This window comes from Macaca fascicularis, chromosome 3, assembly GCF_037993035.2.
Source record: "Macaca fascicularis isolate 582-1 chromosome 3, T2T-MFA8v1.1".
NCBI classification, from domain to species: domain Eukaryota; kingdom Metazoa; phylum Chordata; class Mammalia; order Primates; family Cercopithecidae; genus Macaca; species Macaca fascicularis.
The window spans coordinates 149,908,314-149,935,339 of NC_088377.1; the positions used below are offsets into that span (position 1 = coordinate 149,908,314).

The window sequence follows — 27,026 nt, forward strand, 5'->3', positions numbered from 1 at the left end:
TGGAGCCTAAGCCACGCTTTCAAGTACAGTAACTGCATAACTGCCGGTGCTGTGCTGCTTCAGCCCCAGCATATGCCCTGAACACTGTAAGTCACTCCCTCCTGTCAAGGGGAGTTTGTTTACCCTATTAGCAAAACCAACTGAGTACCGCCTCTGGGTACGGGAATGTGGCAGATGTCTGGTCAGGAATTCTGCCTGAGGCCAAAGTCTAAAGGCACTGCCAGATGAGGACATCACCAAACTCCCAGCAATTAGAGGGCCGTAGCAGGGGAAATGACTTAACAGACTGCATGAAACTATTTAAAAATCATTCTAGGGGTTGTCATGCTTTTCAGATTTGCATAGATATGTCTATAAGCTCAGGATCTGGCTGACAACCACCAGTTATACTCACCTCCTACCATGTTTTGTCTAGTTCATTACACCTTTTATCCTAGCCCTACAAGTAGGATGTAGGCTATTTTAGAGTTTTTGAAAGATGTTGAAATGACTTCCTTTGACCAGTATTCCCTCCCCATTGCCCCACACCTTCCAATCCATCAATCTATTCATCCATTCATCCATCCATCCATTTAATCAATGCTTATCTAGGTCCTGGGGGAGACAGAAATGAAGTAGATGTAAGTCTTGCCTTTGATGTAACTGAAGTGGGAATCAGATGTTCATAAACAGTGCTTGGCACTATAAACATAGCAACATAAATAATTATAATAAAACTAGGAGAAAGTCAAGAGTCCCATAAAAGAAACACAAAATGCTATCAGGACAAGTGTTTAAGAGAAGGAGGGTGACCTCTGATATGATATCGAAGCAAGATCATTTTGACACCCTGGTAATTAGAAGTGGGAGATGGGAAGACATTCCTAACTAAAGGAAATGAAAGAAAACACAGAAGCGGAAAAATGCGGAACACACGTGAGAGACAAAAATCTCATTTTTCTGGAACATAGAGCATAGAAGCGAAATAACAAGAAACTTGGAAAGGTATTTAGGTCTCAGATTTTCAAAGACCCCTGAATGAACAAGTTAAGGAATTTTAGCTGAAGGCAATGGTTAGCAACCAATTTTTTTTATTTTTGACTTAAAAAAATGGAGGTATAATTCCAAACAGAAAAATGCACAGATCTTCAGTGTCCAGTTTGATGAGCTGTGACAAATGTCTGTTACCATGTAGCTCCAATCAAGATATAGAACATTTCTATCACTCTAGAAAATTCCTTCTTGCTTCATTCAAATCTGCTTCCCTCCCATTCTCCAGTGGCAACCAATGTTCTGAATTTCATTCCTATGGATGAGTTTTGTCTGTTCTTGAACTTCATAACAATGTTATATAACATGTGCTCTTGTATCTAGCTGCTTTCGCTCAACATGGTTTTTAGATTCATCCATGTTCCACATGTTTTAAGCAGGAAAAATGATATGATTATAACTCTACTTTGGAAGATTAATCTGCTCTAATGTATGGAGGTTTTTGAAAATGTAAAAGTAATTTCAGCACCATATTTCAGGGAAGTGGTTATCTGTAGAAATGTACAAAGAGATTGGATTCAGACAACAGTGGAGTAGATGGAGGGCTACCAATCTAGTCAATTAAACAGAGAAGGAGAAGTGAGAAGGGAAAAAACTATAAACTTACCCTCCCCAGTTAAAATCTCTGCAAGGTCTAGGCTTAATCAGCTGATACTTTCAGCAGGATTAATTAACAGCTGAAAATTAACAGCCCTGAAAAAGAGGCACAGGTACATTCAAATGAAGGGTCACGAATAAATACAAATGAACATGGCCTGGGGTGGAGGGTTGGCGGATATAAGAGAAAAATAGAAATAATAGACAGATTTCAAAGATTAAAATATTTCTAAGGCTAAAATTCACATGAAACACAAGAGACCCAGAATAGCCAAAACAAGTTTTAAAAAGCAGAACAAAGTTGAAGAATTCATACTTCCTAATTTTGAAACTTACTTCAAAGCTGCAGCAATCAAGACAGTGGACACTGCTGTGAGTAGACATATAAACCCATGAAACAAAACTGAGAGTCTCTAAACAAACCCTTACATTTATGGTTAACTGATTGTTGACAAGGGTGTCAGGACGATTCAATGAAGAAAGAATAGTCTTTTCAACAAATGGTGCTGGGATAAGTGGAAACCTGCATTGCAAAAGAATGAAGTTAGACCCCTACCTCAAGCCACATACGAAAATTAACTCAAACCATATCACAGACCTAAATATAAAAGCTAAAACCATAAAACTATTGGAAGAAAATATGGATTAGAAAACCATTTTTTATATATTACATCAAAAGTACAAGTGACAAAAGAAAATAACACACATATTGGGCTTCCTGAAAAGTAGAACCTTTGGCACTTCAAAGGACATCATCATGAAAGTGAAAAGACGGTGCACAGAGAGAAAAGATTTGTAAATTATATATAGGGCAAAATATATGACTAGACACCTCATAAAAGAATATATACAGATAGAAAATAAGCATATGAAAAGGGGCTCAGTATCATTTGTTTTTAAACAATTGAAAATTAAAACAATAAGATGCAATATACATCTATTAGAATGGCTAAAATTCAAAACATTGACAATATCAAATGCTGGTGAAAATGACACGGTTTGGCAGTTCCTTACAAAGTTAAACATAGTCTTACCATATGTGATGGTTAATTTTATATGTCAGCTTGATTGGGCCATGGGTCCATGGAGTGCCCAGATATTTTGCCAAACATTTTTCTGGGTATTTTGGGTTTAAATTAACATTTAAATCAGTAGTCTGAGTAAAGCAGATCGCCCTCCCTAATGTGGCAGGCTTCATCAATCAACTGAAGGCCTGAATGGATCAAAGAGGCTGACCCTCTCCCAAGTTAGAATTCTTCCTATCTGACAGTTTTTGAATTGGGACATGGACTTTTTCTGCCTTTGGACTTGAACTGAAACATTATCTCTTCCTGGGTCTCTAGTTTGCCAGCCTTCAGACCAAAAATACACCATCAGCTCTCCTGGTTCCCACCCTTTAAACTCAGACTAGAACTAAATCATCAGCTCTCCTGGGTCTCCAGCTTTCCAATTCATCCTGCAGATTCTGGGAGCGAGCCTCCACAATTGAGTGAGCCAGCCAAATCTCTTTATAATATATGTATATGTATGTATATATGTATATGTATAAATGCATAAGTATTTGCATTATATATGTATATGTATTACATATGTGTATATATGTATATGTATTATATATATATATATATATATTTATAGCTCCTATTGGCCTTACTTCTCTGTAGAGCCCTGACAAACAGAATCATGTAATTCAGCAATTGTTCTCCCAGGTATTTATCCAATTGAGTTGAAAACGTATGTCAACATAAAAACCTGCATACAAATGTTTATAGCAGCTTTGCTCATAATTGCCCCAAACTGGAAGCAACCCAGATGTCTTTTAATAGATGTCTTAGTCCGTCCAATCTGCTACAGCAAAATACCACAAGCTGGGTGGCTGATAAACAATAGAAACATATTTCTCACAGTTCTGGGGGCTGGAAAGTCCCAGATCAAAGCCTGGCAGATCTGGTGTCTAATGAAGGCTGTCCTTTCACTGTAATCTCATGTGGACAAAGGAGTGACGGATCTTTCTGGGGTCTCTTTTATAAGAGCACTAATCCCATCATGAGGGCCCTGTGTCATGACCTAATCCACTCCCAAAGGCCCCACCTCCTAATATTATCACCTTGAGGGTTCAGATTTCAATGTACGAATTTTGAGGAACATAAACATTCAGACCATAACAATGGGAGAATGAGTAACCAAATTGTTGTATATCCATAATAGTATATTATTCAGAGATAAAAATAAATGAGCTACCAAGCCTTGAAAAGACAAGGATGAATCTTAACATACAGTTTTTTGGCAAAGCTGTATCCTATTTAGAAATATGGACTAACAATTCAGAAACTCGTTTACATATATACTGAAATTGGACAGTTAAGCACATGGTTGGTGGATGGTAGAAGCCAAGTTTCTCACTGCTGGAATGGGAGTTTACAGACAAGGAGAAGAGGCTAGAAAAATCCTTGTGGTAATAGATTTAAGTTGGAGACTTTGATACAAACTCATCTTTAGCCAAATATAAAGATGGTTACATATAGGAATACTTATAGATATGTGTATCTACACAGGTTATCATGCATTTCCGTATTTCCGACTTCTATTTGCTGAAAAAAAACTAGTAGCAGTGAGCACATCTAGTGACCAAATCTTGGTTTCTAACACCATTTACCAATAAAATAAACCAGGGTTCCTTGGAAAAATGACTTATTCTAGAATTGGGGCAGGAAATGTGCAAGATGAGCCTGGAGCATCTTAAGAACTTGCTAAACAAACAAACAAAACTCCAAAACATCAGGATGAGAGAATGCCACAGAGACATGGGAGCCAATTGAAAGAGCTCCCAATGGCCTAACTAGAATAATTTAAAAAATAAGAAAAAGTCAAGTTGGATTATAATCCCAAGTGTAAAATAGATACCCATGAGTGTAAACTGATATAAATAAATGATTAAATAAATAAATGAAGAGAGACATATGTTCTGTGAAAAAGAATTTCAAATAATTTATGTAGATACTCCACCCTCAAGGAGGTAGAACATAACCCACTATTTCGTTTTTGTTGAGACAGGCTCTCACTCTGTTGCCCAGGCTGGAGTGCAGTGGTGCGATCATAGTATGATCTTGGCTTACTACAACCTCCACCTCCCAGGCTCAACGGATCCTCCCACCTCAGCCTCCCAAGTAGCTGGGATGAGACAACAGGCGTGTGCTACCATGCCCAGCCAAATTTTTCACCATGTTGCCCAGGCTGGTGTCAAACCATTTGCCTGCCTCGGCCTCTCAAAGTTCTGGGATTATAGGTGTGAGCCACTGCATCCAGCCCAACCCTCTACTTCCTAAGTGTGAACTGCTCATAGTGACTTCCTTCCAAAGAGTACAGTATGGAAGGATTGGGTAGTCTCTTTACAGTGCAGAAACCTGATAAATACTACCTCAGCCAGGTGATCAAGGCTGACATCAACAGTGATGTCATGTTGATAGTATATATTTTTGATATGATATGTGATGAAAATGGCACTCTACCTCTGTGGCCTTAGCCCTAGTCTTATGAGAAAGACATCTGGCAAGTCACAATAGAGGGATATCTTACAAAAATTATCTGATCAATTCACCTCAAAACCGTCAAGGTCATCAAAAACAAGGAAAATCTGAGAAACTGTCACAGCCAAGAGGATCCTAGGGAGACATAACAAATAAAATGTAATATGGTATCCTAGATAGGATCCTGGAACAGAAAAAAAACGAGATTAGTAAAAATCTAAGGAAATATGAATAAGTATATAGTTAACAATAATGTATTCATATTGGTTCATTAATTATAACAGATATACCAGCCAAATGCAAGACGTTAATAATAGGGGAAATTGGGTGTGGTATTTATGGGAAGTCTCTGTACTATCTTTGTAATTTTTCTATAAATCTATAAATGTTCTAAGAAATAAAATTTAAAAGATGGGCAAAGGATTTGAATACACATTTCTTCAAAGAAGATACACAAATAAAAACAAGAACATGACATGCTCAACATCATTAGTCATTCAGAAAATGAAAATGAAAATCACAGTGAGATATCACTTCACATCCAGCAGAATAGCTATAATAGAAAAGTTGACAATAGCAAGTGTTGGTGAGAATGTGGAGAAAATGAAACCCTCATACATTGCTAGTGGGACTGTAAAATAGTATAGATACTTTGAAAAACAGTTTGGCAGTCCCTCAAAATGTTAAACACAGAGTTACTATATGACCCAGTGATTCTACTCCTACGTATAGACCTGGGAGAACTGAAAACATATATCCACACAAAAACCTGTCCATTCATGTTCATAGTATCATTATTTATCATAGACAAAATGTGAAATCAACTCAAATATCCATCTACAGATTAACAAATAAACAAAAAGTGGCATATATCCATACAATGACATGTTATCTGGCCATGTGGCTGCCACATGTTACATTACAACACGGATGAACCTTAAAAACATTATGCTAAGTTTTTTTTAAAAGCCAGTTAAAAAAGCCATTCTATTCATACGAAATGTCCAAACTAGGCAAATCCACAGAAACATAAGGTAGCTTAGTGGTTGCAGAGGCTTGGGGAAGGGAAGAATGGGGAGAAAGAGGAGTGAATGTGTATGGGCACATAGCTTCTTTTGGGCATGAAGAAAGAGTTTCGAAGTCAGATAATGATGATGGTTGTACAACTCAGTTGTGCACTTTCAAAGGTGAAATGTATCATATGTGAAATATATCTCAATATAGCGATTAAAAAATAAAATAATATAGTGCCAAGGATAGCCAGCCCCTACATCACCCTGAGCTAAAAGCAGTAATTATGTACATAGAAGCTCATGGTGCTGGGGAGTAGAATATTTGAGGAGACTTACATACACTGACCTGATAATTTAGCATTTAACATATATTATTCTATTTAGCATTTTTTAAATTTAGCATTTAATATACATTATTTTATTTAATTCTCATAGTCATGCCAAGAGATAGGTGTTATTATCTACATTTTAAAGACTAGGAAAGTGAAACAGTTAGGTTTAAACCCAAGCTGACTTATTCCAAAGCTAGCTCTCAACCATTACATTATATTTTAATGTACTGTAATGATTATTTCTCAACCTCTCAAATCTTGAAATTCTCATCAAAGTGCCCTATTTACTCCATAAAATTATCTTGGAAAGTTTTATTTTTCACTGACAAGTAATAGTTGTATATTTTTATAGGATAAAATCTGATGTTTCAATACATGTATATATTTTAGAATGATAAAATTAGGCTAATCAACATATCCAGCACCTCACATGTTTATAATTTCTTTACAGTGAGAACATTTAAAATCTAAGATAATTTGAAAAATACTTGTAACATATTAATTATTAATTTATTCTTCCTTCTTGTATTCAGACAGATACATATTCAGGATGAAAACCATACAGCTAAATCATACAAACAGCATGCCCCTCTTGGTTCCAGATATGAAAACCTGAACACTGAGGCTGTGAACAAAAGGATGCTAAAAAATATTTATAATTGCTTCAAATTTAAATACTCGACTTTTCTAATTCAGAGGTGATTTAATTTTATTTTGTAAAAATATGCGTTTTTGGTTACTTGTGGGATTTTTTTGGGCCCCAAATTGTGCTTTTTATTATTGGATATTTAAGTAACACATAATGCTTTAGGCATTGCTGTGGTCTGAATGCATCTCTCAAAATTCATGTTAAAACTTTACCACCAATATGATAGCATTATGAGCGGAGGCCTTTAACAGTAATTTAATCATGAGGGCAGAGCTCTCATGGATGAGACTGGGGCCCTCATAGAAGGGCCTGAAGGAGTGGGCTTGTTCCTTTCCATCTCTTCTGCCATGTGAGGACACAGGGTTCAAGGTGCCATCTTGGAAGCAGAAAGTAACCCTCACCAGACACTGACTCACCAGGATGTGCCTTTCTTGGACTTCCCAATCCCCAGAACTATGATAAATAAATTTCTGTTCTTTATAACTCACCAATCTCAGGTTTTTTGTTACAGCAGCACAAAAAGACCAATATAGGCATAATACATATCAGATTCGTGATTCTGTCCCATGCTCTGGTTAATAAACGAATAGGTGGAGATATCTTTAAAGACATTTACATAGAAATTTTATAACACTGCAATTGAACCACTAATGTAAAAGTCTTATGAAATGATATTTTCTCAATGTCTGCTTATTTTAAAAAGGTTAGATAAGAAGACATGAATTTCATAAACAGAGGTCTGCCAGTGTAAGGCAGAGATGAAAGACTAGCTCCACAGTCAGATAACTTGAATTTAAATCTTAGTTCTGCCTCATTGGTCAAATTACTTAATTCTCCAAGTTTTGTTTTCCCCACCTGTAAAATGAATATTACAACTTTTATGACATAGAGTTGTTATTGAGAATTAAAAAGAAAAGCATGCAAAGACTTAACACAGTGCCTGGCACACAGTGAGTGTCCCACAAAAAGTCAATCAAAAGAAAATTCACCACGATCTCAAATACTGGTGTAAATATCTAATTGCAAGCTCATTGTCCAAGATTGTACAGCTGGAATTCAATGCCAGATATGTCTGAGTCCAGCTGATTAGACTATACCATACTATATTATAATGATCATTTATTATCTTAGAACAAAGTTTGGGAGATACTTAAGTAAAGTTGGGACAAAAAGCTAAAGATTTTCCCATTCCAGGTTAAAATGTGTTATCTTCCGTATTATTTTTGTACCCCAGAGCAACTAACTGTATTCAAGGATAAGTGAGAAGAAACTACTGAAATGATTTTGAAGAGAGATGTCATATACCTAACACCAAATGTTAAAATAGCATTTACTCAATTATTTGGCAGTCTGCTATTTTGATTAGAACAGAAAATGGGAAAGTGAAAGTGGCTTTCTCAACTAATTATGGGCATGTTAAATCACACAGACTATAGTATTGGAGATACCTACAAAGAAAGGTACCTGCTTAGATCCAATCAAATATTTTGACCACTATACTCAAAAAGCGACTGCCTTGAAATATCATCCTGGTAAAACTCTAGGTTCATATTTTTAACATATAAGATTGAATAATCACATTACATATGAAATATATAATAGTATTTTCATTTTTAATGTATATCTGATTAAAGCTTGAAGAACGCATTTGATTTATAATGTGGAATCTTGTAAGACATCTGAGTTTCTAAGACTGATTAATTCTTAAATTAATAACTGAGGTTCTACCTATAAGGCTCCTAAAGCAACCACTAACATATTTGTTTTCATGAATTCATTGTTTGCTCAGTAATAGAATTATTCATACAGGAACTCTGTAGGAGTTTGGGGCAGCTATTTTGTAAGTCGAGTTAAGCTAGATTTTGGAAATGTGCTGGAATGTTTCATATTTAACATTTTTGTAAAACATTCTTATCTGTAAACCCAATTTTCTTTTCTTCTATATCTAAAGGAGAGTCTTACCTTTACCAAGCAGAGAACCATGTGAAAGAAAAATCATATGTTGTAAGTGAAAAGTTTTCTGAGAAGTTAAGAAAAAGTGCTTATACAAATGCAAGGTGTCATATAAATACTCGTTTCTCTACAATGGTTGAAAATGTGGTAATCCAGTTAAAACAACTATTTTTATTACTAAAAGTTACCATGTAAAGCACACATGCCTTATCTAACAATGTCAAACAATTATACAAAAAAGACTCAAACCCTTACGCATGGTACACGTTAAGTTTTGTTCGTGTTTAGGGAAGTAGTTCAGAATCGTCTCATTCCTCAGTATCATTATTATGCCTTTTAACCACCATGATATAGAGCTGGATGAAAACACACATTATTTGAGCTCTGAGGTTGACTCTCTTCCAGTTAGAGGGGGCTAATAGGATGGTTATTTTTATCTTGATCCTCACCAGGTTTCTGATGTTCTGCCTAGATCCCACTGTGGTATATTTAGCAGCAGTTCTTCCTGCAGGAGCCTCAGCCACGTGGAATCACACATCCACACCCCCCCAACCCCTCCGCCTGCTCACTACTGCTGAATACATAACCTAAGCCCTGAAACATGGTTTCTAAAAGATTAATTTCTACTCACAGAAGTATGGGTGAAATTTTTCTTAATGTGACTTGACTTACCAAGTGAAGTTTATTAAACCTTGTCAGAAACCATCTGACTTGCTAAATACACACACATGCATACATACACACTTCTGAAATACAGTAAAAAATCTCCATTGAAAAAGAGGAAAGATTTTAAGGGAATAGATGAACTGTGTGTATTTTAAGTATTCCTCTACAGATCACACTTATGTGTATGTTTAGTTTGTAACAACAGCAGCCCAATAAATGTGACGAGACATATATTTCACTCAAATGTTGCTATGGAATCCTTTCCTGACTTGAAAATTAAATTTCTCCATCTGTTTGCATGACTTCGTATTCATTGTAGTGCCAAGGGCCAGCTGATCTAACAAACATGCTGTAGAACAAATTCCTCAAACCAGAAAAAAAACAAGTGTGAAGTAGAGCAAATAGCATGAGAAACCATATATTTCTGAAAGATTCACTCTCCGAAAGCACATTAATGTTGATAAAACTGGTGGCTTTATTTAGGGATATATTCTTATATGGGCAACTAATCATACAAACTTCTCAACAGTACAATGAACATGACCTGTGTAGGAAATCCTGTAAATCCAAATATTGAATTGTATTAAGATACTAAAATACGGGGATTTAACATACAATTTAGACATGACTTGAGCTGACTTTAAAAGTACCAAGAAGAAAATAAACCACATTAAAAATACTTAATGTGTTCTATATAATGTTCTCTTTGTAAAACCAATTTAAAGATTCTTCAATAAAAACAGAAGATTGTGATACAGATGATGTATTCAATACCAATTTTAACTTATCTATTTATAATGTAATTCATGTTAGCAAGTTTCAGAATTTTCAGACTACAAGCCTAGTCCAATTAATTCCAATTATCTGAGTAATTTTATATTTATAGGATTATAATTACGAAACATCCAATTTATAAATGTATCCACCCACACATTTTCTGACACTAATATGTAATTCTTAATTATTTACATTAGCAAATTTGTACATTTATCAGAATATTATATAAATTACTGATAATTTTTTTAATTTAAAAAGTTATTTATGAAATGTAGGCCACTGAAAAGTCTTTGAAATCATTTTCTTTTAAAACATTTAATAAAATTTTAAATTCATTTAATTAAATTCTGTCTCTAAAGAGAAACCAGCAGATGTTATTAGCTCATTGTGTTTATCCTCTTCAAATATATATTGTTCCCAAGTAGTTTTTTAGTTATTTGTTCATATCACAGTTGTAGGGTTTGTTTTCTTCTCTGACTTGCAGGCAATTTTATTTAAGGATGAGTTTTCCTTCCCCTAGTACACTAAGAAGTTCTGAGAGCAAGAACATTATTATGCCTTACCTAAATGCTTGTTAAAATGGCTTACCCATCTTTCAGTTCTCCCACATTAGTTAACTTATTATCTTATAATTAAATATCTGTTTCCTGATTAGCTTTAACATATAGACTCATACTAAATTTTCCCTTAGAAGCCATTATGCTTCAGGTACTTAGAATGTAAAATTTTTAAGGAGAGTAGAAACTTGAACTTTAGCATCATTTGGAGAAAACACTATCTGATAAACAAAATAATAAATCTTACTTGAGAATTTTACGTTAATGAAAACTAGTTATTTAAAAAAAATTTTTAGTAAACTATTACAATTAAAAGAGTCAATCTAGCTGTCTGAAAATATTTAGTAATATAACCATTCATTCTGGTGAAACTGCTGACCTATTTTCTAGGCTTGATGAAGAATTTAATTGTATTTCTTTATACTTACCATTATTTTTCCGTTATAAAATTATCTCAAAGTGCCCCAGAGATATGATGTAACTAATGCAAATAATTACTAGAAAGGAATTTAATAGCGTATAATAATCTTGGGAACAATTCAGCCTGAGTCAATGTTTTCTAAAGTTTCAAGTTAAAGCTGTTCTAGAGAAGTTAGGCTTGGGGTGCATTCTTGTATACTTGGAGGGCTTTCTTTGCGTCTTACTTTCTATGCCAACTCTCTTAGACCCCTCGAAAATAGAATCAGAGAGTCAGGCAACAGAGAATGTTTTCATGTATGACCAAAAGACTGGTCTCGCTGTAAAAAGGTCATTTCCAAAAATAAGAAGCATGGATAGCAAAGAAAAAATATTTTAAGGAGAGTGATTAAATAAATATAAGAAGAATTATTTGGTCAAAACTTTCTAGAATAATAAATTAGCAATCATCATGCTATTTCTGTAAACATTAATAAAATTGTAACATTTTTCAGATAGCCAAATATTTAATTCATTGGCCCCAATTTCCTTAATATTATAATAAATAACTTGTTTTGTGTGCTCCAAAGTAGCAGTAAAAGTAGACTGGGTAAACATTTGCTGTATCTATTTCTGTAATACATCTCCCACATTATATATACAAGTTAAAGCTTCAAGGCTGTGGTTAATTTTAAGCCTAGTCAAGATGGCAGCACACCCACATTCCCAGGCTTAAAATATAGCATATTTCATAACTGCTTCTTCACACCTTACAGAATTCATATATACTTGCAGTCATATTAATAATATTTCCCAACCAGGTTCTACTTACATCTGCCTCCAAAATTTGCTCATTTTTTAATGTACTGACGTTATCCACCAGAATTGGATTTCCTCTTTAAAACACTGAGAAATTTGTTGCAGACAATAGACTTGAATGAGCTAGAATAACAGAAAAGATCTGTTACCTCCTATAAAGACAAAATTTGTTTTCTTCAGATGAAAAACAAAAGCTAGACCAAGGATAACTCAGATTTCCTTCTTTTTACAGAGACTCTGAGACCATAGCAAATATAAGTGCTTGTAGAATGAGAATTAATTTTACCTAGCAGATATTAAAGGCTAAACCTATTGGTCATAAAAACACATTAGTGTAACGGAGTAAGAGGGCAATGAAGAAAGGGAAAAGTTGGGCTAAAATTTTATTTTCTTGGACATTTCTTGGGGAATGTGGGGACAGGCACTTTGCTGTTTTAGTTCTTGCTCAGCAACCTCCCCCACTGCCTTCTACTCTGTCACTACATCCAGTTAGCAGGGAGGGAATAAAGTGGAAGGGATTAAAAAGTCTTTGACTCTCCCGCTACAGTAAGGGCATGCTAATGGACATAAGTGTCTTCAGGGCTGCACTGAGGGAGATGATATGTTTTCTTTGTAGGTTGAAGAGAACTTGATGCTAGAAAAGTGTTCTCAAAAGTTTGGGATTAAAAAAACCATATTTTTACAAATTGAATTATTAACAACTATGTGTTGAATATCTCTAGGTGTAAGGCACTAGAATTGCCACTGTGGATATACAGATGATTAAGACACTGCCTCTTATCCCAGATTACTCAGCTGGAGCCCAAGTTCCATTAATATAACAGTTATATAGATGGCGTGGAGAAGGTGCTTCTATGATAGTACAGTAAAAATATGTTTACTTGTTAATGTTACCCAAAGTGATCTATAGATTCAATACAAGGCTTATTAAAATCTCAATGGCATTTTAACAGAAATAGAAAAACAATTCTATAATTCACATGGAATCACAAAAGACCATGAATAGCCAAATCAATCTTGAGAAAGAACAAAGCTGGAGGCATCATACTTCATGATTTCAAAATATATTACAAAGCTACAGTAATCAAGACAGCATGGTACTGGCATAAAGAAATACATATAAGCCAATAGAACAGAATGGCAAGCCCAGAAACAAATCCACACATATACAGTCAACTGATTTCAACAAAGGAGCAAAGAATTTACAATGGGGCAAGAATCTTATCTTCAACAAACGGTACTGCTAAATCTAGATATCCACAAATGAATAAACTTGGTTTCTGATTTTATGCACACAAAACCCCACTCAAAACAGCTTAAAGACTTAAAGGTAAGCCCTGAAACTGTAACACACCTAGAAAAAAACATAGGGGAAAAGCTGCATGACACTGATTTCATGAATGTGACACCGAAAGCACCAGCTACCAAAATGAAAAAGAAGAAGTGTGACTATATCAAACAACAACAACAACAAAACATCTGTACAGCAAAGGAAATTATCAATAGAGTGAAAGGTAACCTATGGAACAGGAGAAAGTATCTGCAAACCATATGTCCAATAAGGAGTTAATATCCAAAATAGATAAATAACTCCTATAACTCAATAGTTTAAAAAATCTGATTTTAAAATGGGCTAAGGACTTGAACAGACATTTCTCCAAATAAGACATACAAATGGCCAATAGGTATAATAAAAAATGCTCAACGTCATTAGTCATCAGGGAAATGCAAAGCAAAACTACAAAGAAATATCACCTCATACTTGTTAGAATGGCCATTACAAACAAACAAACAAAAGACAAGTGTTGGCATGGACGTAGAGAAACTGGAACCATTATACATTTCATGGGCATGCAAAATGCTGAATCCACTACGAAAACAGTATGGAGATTCCTTAAAAAATTAAAAATAGAACTACCATATGATCCAGCATTCCCACTTCTGGGTATTTGTCCAGAAGAATTGAAATCAACATCTCAAAGGATTATCTGCACTCCTGTGTTTCTTGCAGCACTAATCACAATAGCCAAGATGTAGAAATGATCTAAATGCCCATCAACAGATAAATGGATAAAGAAAACATATATACATGCCAAGGAATATTGTTCAGCCTTACAAAAAAGAATATTCTGTAATATGCAACTACATAGATGAACATTGAGGATGTTATGCTAAGTTAAATAAGCTAGTCACAGAAAGATAAATCCTGCGTGATTCCACTTACAGGAGGTATCTAAAATAGTCAAATTCATAGAATCGAAGGGTGCAATGGTGGTTGCCAAGGGGTGGAAGTAGGAGGAAATGGAAAATTACTAGTCATTGGGCATAAAGTTTTAATTAAGCAAGATGAAGAAGTTCTAGAGATCTGTCATATGCCATTGTCCCTAAATTCAACAGTACTGTATTGTACACTGAAAAATTAGTTAAGAGGGCAGATCTTAGGTGTTTTTACTATAAGAGAGACATACATTTTTAATGAGAAAGGCTGCTTCAAAAAAAGGCACAAGGACATGGATATGAAACGAATCTCTTCTGAGCTGTAGACCTGTTCAGAGGGTATGGGGAGCTACAGCTACCTTCCTTTCAATTTCAGACCCAAATCTACCTTGATGAGTAGCTGCTCCCCCTACAACGGGCTAATACTAAAGCACAGGGGACAATAAGAAGGAAACTAACAAAAATCAGTTATGGTTGTCAGTACACTGGTGCCCTACCAGCAAATCTTGCACTAGGAAAGCAAGGGGGCCATTAAGTGTGCAACCACCTTATCCATTGGCATTGCCCCAGATAATAACATGAGGGCAAGACTTGTGAACTTGTGACTTGTGAACTATAAAGCTAATGGTTGTCACTGGTGTGTAAGTGGGTGGGCAACATGCATTTGGACTTAAGGTGATTGATAACTTCCTAAGGGGTAGGGAATGTTTAATGATGTTACTTGGGAAGTACTGGCAACCACGTTTATTCTAAATGCAGAATACACGCTAAGTTCAGATTTTAAGACAGTAATTCTTAAAATGTTTTAAAATGTCCTTCCCATCAATAGAGAGTACAAAAGGACGGTTATGCCAGCAGAAAAAAACACAGACATGAAACAAAACACCCAGACCAGAGAGACAGAACTGCTTCATATAGCCATTTTTAGGCAAAGCAGGGAGCCAGTGTTTTGCCATGCATATTAGAGAAAAGGGAAGTCTCCTACTGATACAACCTAATACTTAGTACTGAAAGGCTATTCCTGAAAAGTACATAAAAGTAAGCAGTCTTAATGACAGTAACTAGGGCTCTGAAGCTAGAAGAAAGCTTTCCAGTGGAACACGTGGAGGAGAATCTTGTCTGAATGAGACTTCAGTCACTAGTCACTAGAAGTTATCATTAAGACATGATGAGGAACAACTGATAACTGAACGAAATCTAGTGTGTACACTCAGAATGTGTTGTGAATAGTTTGGTATAGTGTATCATTTCAATGACCAAATTATCGTCTCATAAAACCCCAAGCAAAGCACCTAAGGGTTTAATATAATGATACCTGAAGCAAGAGGAAGACACTACCTGAATATTATAATTAATGTTCTGTTACTAGAATGAACAACAGGTCAACTGAATTCATTATGGAGTACTTTCTTAATGAGGCTAATTTCTGAGTTTTCTCAAATTAGTGTAAGATATTAAGCATATGTAGAAAGATGATGAATTCAAATGTGAAGTGAGATTTCAATTCAACAAACACTTACTGGGCTATGAGTAGGATGCTGTGCTAAATATTGTGGCTTTACAGATGAAACAAATCCCTTGCTCCAAATGCAAGGTAAGTCCAGAAGCAAAGAGATGCTATGTGATGAAATAGGTGCCATACTAGATACAGAAATCAGAGCATAGTATGGGTATGTACAGGCTCATGATCAATGATTAGGGAGAGTTCAAAGAAAGTATGGGTTCCAAAGAGCGTACACATAATAATTTTCCTGCTCAGCAATACTTGTAGGCAGGAGATGCTTTCTTCTTGTTTTGTTCCTTACCGATTAGCAACAATGAAACTCTGCAGCTTCAGATATAAAATATTTATTGAGAGTGAGTACATGGAATAGCATAGATGTCAGGAATTAAATACATTATCGAGAACACAAAATATCAGAAAGCTAGAAGGCTAGCCACCCAGCCCAGACTGTCTGTCTCAGTCAGGTTAGATTAGTTTCAGTACAGATATAACAAGTCCTCTGATTTTGACTGAGGAGCCCCTGGCTAGCAGTACATATAGTTATATATGTGCCTATTTCCTCCTTGCAGTCCATGAGCTACTTGAAGGCAATGACTACATTATGCAACAGAGTGCATGGCATTTAGAATGTGCTCAGTATTTGAATACTGACTGAATCAACGAATAATTCTATACTGAAAGCACCACTCCTTCCCCCCAAAATAATTAATAATGGTTTTTAAAGCCCTTCAAGGTCTTCTACAGCCCTTCAAGGATCTGTCACAGCTTCTAGGAATCAAGACATTCATCCACGTGATGGATGTGAGTGAAAGGTCCACTGCCAACGTTAGCACATTTCCTTGTCGTTTGACCTTTAAGAATTTAAGACTACTCAGGAAAAGCCTGGAAATAAAAGGATTATAGTCTTGAAGATACTCATGAAGATACTCACTTCATTCTAAAATAAGCATTTCCTACAGAAAAAGAAAAGACATGAGAGATAATAATGGAATAGCTGTAAAATCTCTTTCTGGAGACAACAATCAAACTATAGACCATCTTGGGTTCTATGTTAATCTTATATACAGCCAAAGCAAGTATATGGAAATGAGTTAACCCCATGAATATCACTATTTTTATTCCATTGTCCTCCAAACAAATTTTTTCACTGCATTTGATATGTACAAACATGTGAAGTTTAAAGAATGTCATCTGTCCAGTCTCTTGTAGAGGAAATAATGTGAACTGAAATAGCTAAAGGACAAAAGAAGTAAGAGGAAGAGAAAACATGCCTGAAAGAATCTAAGTTACTGACAACCCCCCAGAACATTTTGATATGACTGTAACAGCCAGACCTATGATAGAGGACTAGTCTGGTTTTGATACTAAATTGCCATTGTCCAAACTCCAGTTATCCACAGTCAACCTGAGATGGACATCTATTGGTGTTTGGTTGTTTAACACTTAGGCCTGGTTTCTAAGCACATCACAAATTTGTTTCTGGGAGTTACTTCAACTTTGGATATAATCTGGAGAGGCCCTGAATCCAGTTCCCTTATTTTCCAGCCAAGGGGCAGCCATGTGATCCCAGCTTGGTTAATTAAATACCTGCCTGGAATTTAAATTTTGAGCAGAGTGCCTAAGAGACTAAAATGGCTGGGGTTCATTCATTTCATCACTGTCATCTTGACCAGCTGGTTCCTGCTGTAAGAGAACACCTATTGTTCCTGCTTCCTGCTCTCTGGAGGTAACCTGGTTCCTGACCATGTTCATGTCTGGTCCCATAGTCATCTTGTAAGTTCTATGCTCTCCTAGTGGCCTTCTAATAAACTGCCTTTCCTTTAAGTTAGTTAGACTGGTTTGGTTATGTGCAGGGCAGGTGTGGTTGGTACTTGCTGCCCTCCTGAGATGAGTGAGTATAAGGGGCTACTGCAGAGGTTCCTGTTCTCATGTTACTTTAAAATCTGGCAGCCTGAGTCTACCAATGAGCATCTGTAAACCATGCTGAGGTATGCCTGCCTAATTCTCCTTTCCTAATTTCCTTTCCTATCTGTCTCCCAAGTAAGGTCCAGTTAAAGATGAATGCTAGGCAAGGTCAATATGGGGAAACTGGGGGAAAGACCATCCTAATTTCTTTCTGCAATCTGCCTTAAATGCAAGCAAAAGTCAGTCATTACATAAAAGCTACTGTTGAGCAACTCTTTCCAAAACAATGTTTACTACCATGATCAATGACACTGAAAACACACAGTTAATAGAATAACTGTGATAGAGAGTAGGCTAGGTGCAGTGGCTCATACCTATAATCCCAGCACTTTGGGAAGCTGAGGCAGGCGGATTACTTGAGCCCAGGAGTTCAAGACCAGCCTAGGCAACAGGGCAAAACCTCATCTCTACAAATAAATACAATAATTAGCCAGGTGTTGTGGTGCACCTGTAGTCCTAGCTACTTGGAAGGCTGAGGCAGGAGGATCAATTGAGCCTGGGAGATTGAGGCTGCAGTGAGCCATGATCACAGTACTGCACTATAGCCTGGGAGATCCTGCCTCCAAAAAAAAAAAAAAAAAAAAATTGAAAGTGAATGGAACATACAGACTGAAAATATATCTGCATATTGTATTCTTAAAACAGAAAATCTGAGCATTAGGAAATTTATAGCCAATACAAACAAACACAAAAAAAGCCACTTAGCAAACAAAATGAACCCCAGACAGCTGTAGCACTTTCACACTTGGGAACCTGGTTTGCAGTCTTGTGAATAGAAAAGCATATGAAAAGAATAATTAAAATATGTTAGAGACAAGTGTCAACGAACCTAGCTATACATATCCTCAATGAGAACATTAAATTTCCTTTGGGAAATTATTGAGAGTGGATTGTACCAGTTAAGAATGGGAAAGATCAAATTAAAAAATGGAGGCAACATTTCAGAAAGTAATGCAATCCCAGGAGTCCCTCAATACTATTATGGCCTTACTGGCATTCCTGAGACACAATAGGCTGGAAAGGACCTTGGATGGATGAGAATATTGATGCCCTTCAATACCCAGAGCGAGAGTGCCATCCTCTCTCATTACTCACCAACCTTACAGTAACACTTTTCCAGTACCACTGAGAATTGATAGCACTTTAAATGCTCAGAATTTCCCCTCCCAGCAATATAACAGACTACATATTCTGAAATCCAACTAAACACCTAAACATTCTAGAAAAATATAAAAGCCATGATTATAAAGGAATAGCTAAGCTATAAGTAACTAAAAGGGAAATATCAGAGGATAACAGTAAAGTGAAAACACGAATCCAAAAAGGTCACACTCTCTGTATGACATCCCCCCACCTTGCAAAGAAAATCCAAAGCCAACAAATTAATTTAAAGCAATTGTTTCCCTTAGAAACAAACATAAATCTTCTACAAAGATATGTGCCCTCAAAGCAGACCTTACAGAATTCATACAGATAAAGTCCCAACAAATATAATTTCCCAATTTTTAAAAAATTTGAATTACATGAAAAAGTAAGACATCATGAGAGAGAGCCAGCAGAATACACTGCACAGACCTGTCACGACTTCCTATGTTGGAATACTAAAATCAAAATATAAATTAAGTGTGCTATTAAAAGATTACAGAGGGAATTGAATACATAAACAAAGAGCATGAGACTATGAAATATGAAGCCGATTTGAAAAAGAACCAAAATGAACTTCCTGAAAAAAAAAAGATTTAAATGAAAAAATGTATTGTACAAGTAAACAAGCTAATAAGACACAGGTAAAAAGAGTTAATTAGAGAACTAGAAACCAAAGTTGAAACCACTACTGGACTGGAACAGAGACCAAAAAAGAGAGAAAAATACATTAAAAAATGTTAAGAATCATAAAGGATACAAATAAAGGACTAACATTTATAACAGGACCTCTAGAAAGAGACAACTGTGAAGATGAGGGAGAAATGATACATGAAGAAATAGTGCCTAAGAATTTTTCAGAATAGATGAAAAACACAAATTCACAGACTCAGGAAACTAAACAAATAAGCAAGATTCAACACACACACACATAAACAAACTCCAAGACACACACTACAGTGAAATTTCAAAAATCCAAAGGCAACGAGAAAATCTCAAAGAGCCAGACAAAAGCACTGTGGTGGATAAAGAGAAGGAAAGAAGAAAAAGGAAGGATAAAGTAGGAAGAAAGAATAGAAAATTGAAGGAGGATTATATAAAAGAATGGAGAAAGACAAAGGAGAGAAAAAAAATACTTGAACAAGGAAAGCCAGACTCCCCTTAGGGGTAAATGTGGCTAACAGTCTGAGGATGCTTTTGAGGTATAGCTAGCTGAACCTGAAATCCTGACATTAAGCTGAAAGGCTAATGTGTTTCCAGACTGGTAGTGCCTCTGATTCCTGATAGCAAAATAAACTCTTCCTTAAGATAGGTCTCAGGATTCCCAAATATTAAGTTCAATTTATTATAGCCACATAAATAATATTCCCAAACACCTAGAAAAACTAGCCACCACAAAGCAAAATCAGTAAAACAAGAGATCAAGATGCCCAAGAACCACAGATAATATAATTATCAGATATTAATGTAAAACTACTATCACTGAAATGGTTAAAAAGTAAGAGTGGTAATAAAAATTCACAAAGGAACGTATAATGAAATATTGTTTGACTTTACAAGGAAGAAAATTCTGGTGCATGCTATAACACGGATAAGCCTTGACTTTGCTAAGTGAAACAAGCCACTCACAAAAAGACAAATACTGTATGATTTCACTTACGTGAGGTACCTAGAGTAGTCAAAATTATAGAGGCAGAAAGTAGAATGGCCACAGGAGCTGGAGGAGAGGAGATTTGTTTAATGGGTCTAGCATTTCAGTGCTGCCAAATGAAGAGTTCTGAAGATTGGTTGCCTGACAATGTGAATGTATTTATCACAACTGATGGATGAACTTAAACAGATTTTAAAATGGTGAATTTTATCCTGTTTTATCCTAATTTATATTCCTTATTATTCAACTTTCTTGATATATATTGTGGTTCCTACATCAGTGAATTCAAGTCTTTCATCAATTATAGAAAAATCTCAGCCATTACTTTTTTGAAAATTGCCTCTCCTCCATTTGAAACACTAACGAGACTAATTTAAACACATGTGTTTTTTTTTATGACTTAACTTCTATGACAGAGTTTATCTGTCAATTGGTGTACTTCATAGGTTCTAAGAAATTCTGTCATTATCCTCCTGAATGTCACCTTTTCCCCCAACTTTCTTTCCTCTTTTTCTCTCTGGAACTGGAAGTACAATCAATCCTCATTATTTGCAGATTGCATATTTGCAGATTCACCTACTTGCTAAAATCTATTTATAACCTCCAAATTAATCTTTTATGGTCATTCATTGACATGCTCAGAGTGGCAAAAAAATTTGAGTCACCTGATGTACATGTTCCTAGCTGAGGTCAAACAAGGTGATGCTCTGTCTTCTTGCTTCATCTCTCATACTGTAAATACATGTCCTTTTTGCTATCTATTTAGGGCTCTGGTTTTGTTTTTTGCATTTTTATGCTTTTTCTTGGTGATTTCTCTGTTTACAGTGGCCCCCAAACATAGTACTGAAGTGCTGTGTAGTGTTTCTTGGTGCAAGAAGGCTGTGAAAATCCGTGTGTTAAATAAGCTTCATTCAGGCATGAGTTATGGTGCTGCTGGCCACGAATGTGTTAAGTGAGGTGCCTTTAAACAAAAACACACATAAAACAAAGTTATATATTGATTAATTAATGAAAAATTGTGAACAGATGCTCACAGAAACTTTTTATTTCTCCTAGGAACAATGGTTCAGTATTCACTAATCCAGTATTCACAGTGGCTTTACAGAACATAACTCTTGCCAATAATGAGAAGTGACTGTATGAGAACATCTTCTATCTTCTCTATATCTCATTTTCTCTTTTTTATTTTCTATTGTTTTATCTCTCTGTGCCACATGATAGATAATTTATTTTGACGTAATTTCTGGGTCACTATTTGCCCTTTAGCTGTACCATGTGACTACTGAAGTATTGAGTTTTACACTTCGGTTATTTGTTTTTCTATTTCTATAAGTTTTATTTGGTTTCTTTTCAAGTCGTAAAAGTCCCTTTTTGGGTTTCCTATTCTCTGTAGATTTGATCAAGCTTATTTTTCATTTATTTAAAAATAGTAAGCATACTTTACAGTTATTTTATAGTCTGTTTCTGGTAATTCCAACATCTGAAATTTTTGAGGATCTGGTTTTGTTGTTGATGTAGCTACTGTTTCCTGTTCTTGGGGTCTAGTTTTCTTGTGTGATTGGTCATCTTTTGTTGAGACAGGATGTTGCTCTGTTGCCCAGGGTGAGTACAGTGACATGATCATGGCTCACTGCAGCCTCAGCTTCCCGGGCTCAAGTGATCCTCCTGCCTCAACCTCTTAAGTAGCCAGCACTACAGATGCATGCCACCATGCCCATGCTTGATCATCTTTGACCACGTGTTCCTCATTGCATTGAAAAATTATTTGCAAGAATAATTTGAATCAAGGATAAAGGATAAACACATATCTTTCTCCAAAGATATATGTTTGTTTCTATCAGGTACTTGGGAGTACCAACAATATGGCATTGCCTTAAACCTAGTTCAAGGCTTGAGGTTCTGCGAACAACCCAGGGAATCAGACTTGGGTTGTAATCCTATGTGAGGACTGTCCCAAATCTGGTTCATCCTTTTCCAAAGAGTGTAGCACTTTGGAGTCCTAGCCTATTGAGGGAAGGATTTCCTATTTCTGGGGGCTCCAGGCTTTGACTTCTATCATGATGCCACTTGCTCTGTGAATTATTCAAAGTGAAAATTCAAAAATTGACAACTGTCAAGAACCCTGATAGAAAAAGTTTCTTCTGCTCTATTCACCTCACTGGTAAATATTTTCCTTTCAACTCTGGCCTAGTAATTCTCTACTATCTTGTCAGGGCTTTTATACTTTTAAGATGTTGATTTTTGTATATTACCTAGCTTTTTTAGAGGGCTGTCCAAATAATCTAGCCCTCAATTACCAGAAAAAGAAAACCAGCTTTTTTTTTATTTCTTTTTTTTTTTTTTTTTTTTTTTTTTGAGACAGAATCTTGCTCTGTAACCCAGACTGGAGGGCAGTGGCACAATTATGGCTCACATCAGCCTTGAACTCCTGAGTTCAAGCGATCTTCTTGCCTCAGCCTCCAAAGTAGGTAGAACTACAGGTGTGTGCCACAATGCCCATTTTATTTTTATTTTTTATTTTTTGTGGAGACAGGGTCTCAAATTTTTGCCCAGGCTGTTTTCAAACTTCTGGCTTCAAGTGATCCTCCGACCTCGGCCTTCTAAAGTGCTGGGATTACAGGCTTGAGCCACTGGGTCCAACTGAAAAGGTTGCATTTAATTCAGCCTCTTCTATCTCTTCTGCTTAAGGTGAAGGCCATTCCTATTTTTTCTTCGTGGCTTATTTATTTATTTTTATTTTCTAGTGACAAGGTCTCACTCTGTCATCCAGGCTAGAGTACAGTGGCATGATCATGGCTCACTGCAGCCTCAAATTCCAGAGTTCAAGCAATCCTCCCACCTCAGGTCCAGAGTAGCTGGGACTACAGGTATGCACCACCGCTCCTGGTTAATATTTTACATTTTTTACAGGGATGGGGGTCTCACTTTGTTGCCCAGGCCAGTCTTGAACTCCTACCTTCAACTGATCCCCCCTCTTTGGCCCCCCACCCAAAAGTGCTGGGATTATAAGCATGAGCCACCATGCCCTTTTCCTGGCTTAATTCCTCATCTTCTGTGTGTAATCACTCAAATGGGAGAAGACATATCTCCAGAAGAAAAAGCAGCAGGTATAAGGCACACACTTTCTCAAGGCAAAAAGGTTAGTTCTGCATGGCTGGGAAGGCCTCAGGAAACTTAGGATCATGGCGGAAGGTGAAAGGAAGCAAGGCACCTTCTTCACAGGGTGGCAGGATGGAGAAGTGAGTCTGTTTGTGCTTGTTTTTATTCTTTTTAACCTTACATTAATGTTATAATCATAACTCTTTACTATTTACTTTTAACAAACTCTATAAATGATATATGATTTTATTCCCATTTTGTATATGAGGAATTGAGGCACAGAAAGATTAAGCAACTTGCCCAAAGTTGCGGGCTAGCAAATAGTAGTTCTAAGACCAGAATCTAGGCTGCCTATCTCTATCATAAATGCTCCTGAGTACTGGGTTACTCTCCCTCTCTTTTGTATGTATATAATATCACATTTCATAAATAAAAAGAAGTCAGCCATGGTGGCTCATGCCTGTAGTCCCAAGTTCTCAGGAGGTAAAGACAGAAGGAATGCTTGAGCTCAGGTGTTTGAGTCCAGTTTGGGCAACACAGAGAGACCCTATCTTTAAAAGATATATAAAAGAAAATACAAAGAACTGAAAAGGAGAAAAATGCTTGGCACTAATACCGTAAGGACTAATGCCATTCAAACTATTTTGCAAGAAGATTAAACATACGTATATAGCTATATATGTGTCATTGTAATGAAAAATAACATCAAAAAGTTAATAATCACTTGATTGTGTTACTTTTACTCTCTTCACGTTTTTCTTCATTTTTCCCAATTGTCTGCAGTGAATATGTATTACTTTTAAACTCAAGGGAAGAAAATAATACTATTTTAAAATACTTTGGCCCACAGCTTTTTTTATTTAATTGCATATCCTAAATCACATGGTAAACTGCATAGGAAGTCTAATTATATCTTGCCTGGGAGATGAAAGACAATTTTGAGTATTACTGTGATCCAAAAAGGGCCTTCACTGTGTATCCAAAGGCAAATAGTGTCTTAAATTTCAACAAAAAATGTTAAGGGCTAGTAAAGAGTTGCTTTGAGCTGGTCTTACCATTGGTTTTGACCATTTTTCTTTTCTTTTCTTTTCTTTTCTTTTCTTTTTTTTTTTTTTGAGACAGAGTTTCACTCTTGTGCCCCAGGCTGGACAGCACTGCAATGGTGCGATTTTGGCTCACTTCAACCTCCGCCTCCCATGTTCAAGTGATTCTCCTGCCTCAGGCTCACAAGTAGCTGAGATTACAGGCACCCACCACCATGCCAGGCTAATTTTTTGTATTTTTAGTACAGACGGGGTTTCACCATGTTGGTGAGGCTTGTCTCAAACTCCTAACCTCAGGTTAGCCGCCTGCCTCAGCCTCCCAAAATGCTGGGATTACAGGCGTGAGTCACTGCGCCTGGCCTGCCTTGACCATTTTTTATGTGACTTTAGGGCAATCTCATCCTGTCTAAGGCAGATAGGTACCCTGGGCTCCTCTGTCTATAGCCACCCCATTAAATAAGGAGAGACACAGAGGGAATGTAATGCAACAATCAATAAACAGACTTCACAGTGCAGAGATTAGTTGCCTGACTAGCAAGTTTAGACAAACAGTCCTTAAATGGGAGTGTGAGGTTCCTGCTGACATTCAGGAAAGCATCTGAGGCTGTGAAGGGGTGCATGGTAACTGCAAATTGTGTGGTGCTAAACCCACAGAGTCACAGAAGATCTGCATCAGTTTTGCTTTCCAGACGTGGGAGATTTTGCTTTCCAGAGGAACAGAGATTTTTTTTTGAATGTAGAAAAAAACTCTTTAGAAACAGATAAATGTAGAGTTTGGTAGCATTATCCAGTCAAGGAAACACTAACGAGGCTGGGTGCAGTGGCTTATGCCTCTGATCCCAGCACTTTGGGAGGCTGAAGCAGGAGGATCACTTGAGTTCAGGAGTTTGAGACCAGCCTGGGCAACAAAGTGAGACCCCATCTCTATTTTTTTAAACTAAATTAATTTTTTAAATTAGCCAGGCATAGTGGCACCCATCTGTAGTCCCAGCTACTTGGAAGGCTGAGGCAGGGGGACTGCTTAAGCCCAGGAGTTCAAGGCTGCCGTGAGCTATGATTGCACCATTGCACTCCAGCCTAGGCAACAGAATGAGACCCCATCTCTAAGAAAGGAAAAAAGAAAGAAAAAAGAAAACCCTAAACTAACAGGGCAATCTGTAGAGAGATCCTGGCATCTAAATACTAGCACTGAGCCTCCAGATTAAGCAAGGGCAGCAACAGCAGGCTCCGTTCGGAGCATCCCAAGTTTAGTATCATTTTCTTAAAAACTTAATATACCAAAAACACCCCATATTGACTCTGTAAAGTAATTATCCCCAAATTACCCACTATCAATTTCTAGGCAAACAACCAGAAAAGCACTGTGGAACACTCACATTTCAATGACCTCTCTCACCACCTGCTCCTCTTCTTTCATTTACTAGTTTGTAAATTGGAGGAAATCACTAACTTTCCCAAAGCTTCAGTTCCCAACTGGTAAGAGGGATATAATTATACTTGCCTCACAGTGCTGTTGTGAAGATAAAATGGCACAGTGGCTATAATGCCCACCACAGTGTCCTGCAGAGGCTCTGGAAGTGTGTTCCAATGTAGTCCCATCCACAGCCACTGAGTCACACCACACACATGTGCGCGCGAGCGCGCGCGCGCACACACACACACACACACACACACACACACACACACACACACACATATACACATACCCCTGAATGTTGCCTAGGCAAACGGCCTTCTAAAGTCACTCCTGTCTGGCTCAGGACCTCCAAAATCAAGATTAAGAATCCAAACATATTAAAGTGAGAATTGGGAGTTATTTTCACTTCAGATTTCATTTAAAAATAACAAATTACAAAACAGTAGCTAGAAAGGGAACCTGCTAATGAATATTCATTAACACTGCTAACCAGAAATAAAGACAAAAGCTGTCTTTTCTTGTAACATTAAAGTGAAAACAAATAAGATACGGAGAAGGCAGCAGGAGAGCCAGAATGACACTTCCATTTCAGGGATGAGGGAATTTGATATAACTTATGACGAGGGCTTGGTAACCCCTGGGAATTCTAATGAACACAACCCCTGCAGACTT

At 36.6% G+C, this 27,026-nt stretch overlaps 1 protein-coding gene across 50 annotated transcripts in view; it reads right to left on the reverse strand.

Moving 5' to 3' along the window:
- Nucleotides 1-27,026, reverse strand: part of NRCAM (neuronal cell adhesion molecule) — a 305,104-nt gene that overhangs the window by 210,731 nt on the left and 67,347 nt on the right. For 8 of the 50 annotated variants that reach the window (XM_065542433.1, XM_074035818.1, XM_074035816.1 and 5 more), the window contains one exon: nt 12,329-12,438. The exons of the other annotated variants lie outside the window; for them this stretch is intronic. The gene's annotated coding sequence lies outside the window, so the exon portion shown is untranslated. The remainder of the gene's footprint in view (nt 1-12,328; nt 12,439-27,026) is intronic. 50 annotated transcript variants of the gene reach the window in all.